Source organism: Callospermophilus lateralis, chromosome 12 (assembly GCF_048772815.1).
Source record: "Callospermophilus lateralis isolate mCalLat2 chromosome 12, mCalLat2.hap1, whole genome shotgun sequence".
Lineage (NCBI taxonomy): Eukaryota > Metazoa > Chordata > Mammalia > Rodentia > Sciuridae > Callospermophilus > Callospermophilus lateralis.
The window spans coordinates 21,660,013-21,664,504 of NC_135316.1; the positions used below are offsets into that span (position 1 = coordinate 21,660,013).

At 38.5% G+C, this 4,492-nt stretch overlaps 1 pseudogene; it reads right to left on the minus strand.

Moving 5' to 3' along the window:
- Positions 1–492: 492 nt before the first annotated feature.
- LOC143642379 (thyroid receptor-interacting protein 11 pseudogene) lies at positions 493–3,818 on the minus strand (annotated as a pseudogene).
- Positions 3,819–4,492: the final 674 nt, after the last annotated feature.

The following is a 4,492-nucleotide window of genomic DNA, read 5'->3' on the forward strand; positions in this document are numbered from 1 at the left end:
TTATTTTCTTTATCTTTTTTCTACAAATATATGACATTTTTTTCCAAAAGGAAAAAGTTCCTTGTTTTTATGGATCCTTTAACGTGCTAAATCATCTGTGGTTTGAGAATCAGTATGGCCTTAAAAGGTCCTTTAGTACAACTCTGGGGCTCTTGTCAAGGGGCACTGGCAACAGTGTACAGGTCAAATGAACATGCCCAAGTCCACCAGGTCCAACCAAGTCCTTCTGGGTTAATAAGAGTCATGGCTTCCAAATGGGGAGCCAAGAATGGTTCTTCTATCAGCTCTGGATTCTGGTGCATTTTTCAAACTTCCTGGTAGTTTTACACCTTGATTTCTCCTTCCTGGTTAATCTAAAAGTTTCATGGTATGATCAGAAAGTTTGGGTGGTAGAATAGCTGGATGAGATTCTGTTTCCAGAAGTTGAACAAAATGTCCTGAAACAGAACTATTAACCCAGTTTGCTCAGCTGGTCTCAAAGGTATGTTGGGGTCACTTTTGGATCTTCCCATTCAAAATGCTAATCCTTGTTCTCTTTTCCATAATGAAGGTCTGGAGTTGCTGCTGTAGGTCAAGGACATCCTAGGTTTATGGAACTAGAGACATTCTAGCATGAAGAGCTTGTCTCTCCATGTCTTTATTCTGGATAATTTGAGTGAGTTTCTCAACCTCATCTTTAGACAGCTGATCAACCAGTTTGGTTAAAGATATATTCTTTGAATTCTGAAGTTTAATCTCAAGTACTCATTCTTTGATTCTTTTCACAAATTTTTTCCATTTTGGCTTTACGTATGGCATGGTTTTCACTCCCATTTTCTATATTAAGGCTTTTCACTTTTGTAGCTTGAAAACTATCAGCATTCTCTGTTTGAATATCCTGTCTCTCTTCATGCCCCTGGGCTTTTATTTGCTCAATGTTTTTCTGCAAATTTTTAATTTCCTCAACTTTTTCTAAAAACAGTTGTGTTGTGCAGCCTTCATCTGTTCATACTGGTATTTAAATTTATCCATTTCCTCCTTCTGCTCCTGTAGAGACTGAAGTAGTTGCATTTGACTCTGGTTTTGATATTCAATGACCTTTTGATGATGTGTAACTTCCTCTTCCAGATGATTCTTGATATTCAGTTGAGATACCCCAGATTCTAGTTCTGTGATACTATTGAGGGTTTTAGGCTCAGCCACAGTTACAACCCGATTCTGCTGTCCCCTAAGTCTTTCCAATTCTTCTTGCAGATGAGTGTTTTCTTCTTTCATGGAGCTGAGACTTCTGTCTTTTGGCTCTATGGTCTGCCTTAAAGTTTCATTTTGTATTAAGACCTGAGAACATTTATCTAAATCCTTTTGCAGTGCTGAACATTCTTGTTTGAGTTGGTCAATAAAAACTTCTTTCTCATTTATAAGTTGCATCAATTGGTTCTGTTCTTCTAAATGAGATGCCAACATTTCCTTAGTTTCTTTTTGATCAGTAGCCATTTTCTCAGTATTATTTTTGAGTCCTGCTATTTCAAAGTCTTTCTCTTCACTGAGTTGCACTACATGCTTCTGTTCCAGCTGTAAGGCAGAGGTATTCCAATTATATATATTTGAGAGTTCCTGAATGGTCTGCCTGTAATTGTTTGCTTCTTCCAACAGTCTCTTTTTACTCTGACACAGTTCTACTTGTATCTGTTATTTCCCTCTTTTGAGCATCTCCATAATAGTGTCTTTTTCTAGAGAAATTTAGTTGTTACCAGCAATAGATTCTTCCAACTGATACCTTACATCTTCGCATGCTAAAATCAACTTGTCATTTTCCATTTTGAAATCAAAAGCAACTTTTTACAAATTTTCATTTAGCTGTTCTACTTCTGCAAGAATTTGCTTCAAGTTAGTAATTTTGATTTCCTTGTCTTTAAGCAAGTTATCCTTAAAATTACTGTTAAAGTCTTCATTAACAGCATACTTAACTCGTATTGAACTCTACATAGTTCCTCCCCCTTTTGGCTAATGTGTTCCTTAAGTTCCAGGTTTTCCTATTGGATGTCTAAACTACTTTTTTGTGACTGACTTAGCTGACCTACTAAATCTTTGACTTTAATTTCAAGCTTCTGCTTGGTTAAATGCAAATCATGGAGGCTCAGCGCACTCTCAGTTAACTTTTCTTTCTGTACATGCAACTTTTTAGTTATGTCCATATTATCCTCCTCAATTTGATGAACTATCTCTTTTTTATCATCCAGATCTTGTTTCAACTTCTTGATTAGACCATCTCCTTTATTTTGATGTTTTGATAACTCATCTATTATCAAATTTACGTGCTTTGTAGCTTCACAGTGCTCATTGTCCAGTTCTTCTAACTGGGCTAACAGCATTTTCTTTTTATTAATACTCTCATTCAGTTCTTGCTCCTTAGCCTCCAAGTTCAGTGTTAAGTCATATATTTGTGCACTCAAATTCATGTCTATTGAAGCCACACTTTTAATGACTTCATATTCCCAGCTCAGTTTGCAAAGTGATATCTGAAGTTCTTCCTTTTCTTGACTCAATAATGACTTCTCTTTTTCTAAAACTTGGACATGCTTTTGAAGTTTCAGATTGTCTTCAGCAAGACTGGTATCTTGTCTTAAATTACTCAGTCTCAGTCTTTCATTTTCAGCATCAGACAGGGCTTGCTGTAGTCTGAACACTTCTCCCACTGATGAACTCTGTGGAGGAATTATTGCCTTTTCTGCCACAGGATCACTCTGCTCCATCACAGAAGGCTGTAATTTGCTACATTCCTGTTTCAAGTCTTCACACTCTTCAATTATTTGTCACTTTTCTACACTGAGCTTCTCTTTTTCTCTCTTCAGGACATCTCTGTCATGTTCTCCAGAAGATAATTTTTTTTTCTTTTTTTCTTTTATTGTATCCTCAAGTTCTTTGATTCTTCCTATGGACTTTAGTTTTTCAGTTTGTAGAACCTGAATAGTGTTTTGCATCTCCCAGACTTGAGACTCATCAGTTACTGTAACTCTTGAGTCACCTTGGTGTAACAGCTTTTCAAGTTCTGCAATCTGTCCTTCATAGTCATTTGACTCCTGGTGATGCTGGTGATTTAACTCTGCCAGTTTTTGTTGATGTGCATTCTGCAAAATGGACATTTCATGTTGGTGATGATCCATGTTCTGACTTCAGTTTTGTTCCAGTACCTTAATAGTATGGTGTAGTTTGCAGATTTCACTTTGATATGAATCATGTTTTCCTTGTGCCTGCCATTAAGCCTCCAATGGCCAACTTCACATTCAAGTCTTAAAACTTAATTTGACAATCTGTTCATTTCCTGTTGTGATGAAATTATGTCACTAACGTCCTTGGCATTGTCACAGAAAGGTGAAAAATATTGGCTGACTCTATAACCAAATGAACAAGGTGCACTGGTTGCTGGTACACCACCTGCTCCTGAAGGTACTGATTGGGTAGCTGACTACAGGGTCAACAACTGCTCCTGTAGTGCCATATGGATTGCTTGACGATGGCTGATTTCTACCTGTTTCTGTTGCAGTTGATTTTGGTATCTTGTAGATTGAAGGTTTATTTGAAGCTGTGATGCTTCATCCTTTTTCCAGATCAGTATAATATTTTTTAAGTCTTGTATTCTTGGATCTGAACCTTGATTCCATGGCTTCAATTTTCTTTCTCCAACAATGCAGTGAACCTTCTTCCACAGCTTTGGATACCTCCACAGGCATATCTATGGTGCAGTTGAAGACTTGGCCAGTGGGGGAAGCCAAGCTGCCTACCACCTAACCCTAGGATTGGCCCAAGCCAAAGCCTAGGCTTCTAAACTATGAAGACATTGCTAAAGCTTCAAAGAGACCTCACCTCCACTCCAAAAACCACTCTATGGCCATCCACCTTCCAGCTGAATGTCCTGGAGTGTTTATGGGTTCAATTATGATAAAAGCATTCAGAATTTCAGGCTGAGCAGGCTTCCTGCCACCCTTGGTGCTCTGCCTTAAACATAGAGTCCTGGCCTGGGTTTTGACTAGGAACTTGCCACTAGGGGCTCAGTCACCCCTTTGGGCCTCTGATCCCTCCTTGAACTTTCAGCCCTCTGGTTGAGTGATTTCTCCCTCAGAATTAGTGAGTCCCCCAGCACATGATCCCGCAACTTCCATGCTGGCTGCCAGAACACATCCATCTAAGAGCCTTTACCCTGTCTTGGAGGCCTGAAGTTGTAGTTCTGTCCTCAAGGACTCATGTTCTGTTTTCTATGCAATCTAATCTGTTGTTGATGGTTTCCAGTGGAATTTTTTAAAAATATGACACTGGAATGCATTACAATTCTTATTACACATATAGAGCAGAATTTTCTATATCTCTGGTTTTATACAAAGTTTTTGCACACCAATTCATGTCTTCATACATGTACTTTGTATAATAATCATCATCACATTCCACCATCATTTCTAACCCCATGCCCCCTCCCTTCCCTTCCCACCCCTCTGGCCGATCTAGAGTTCCTCTATTC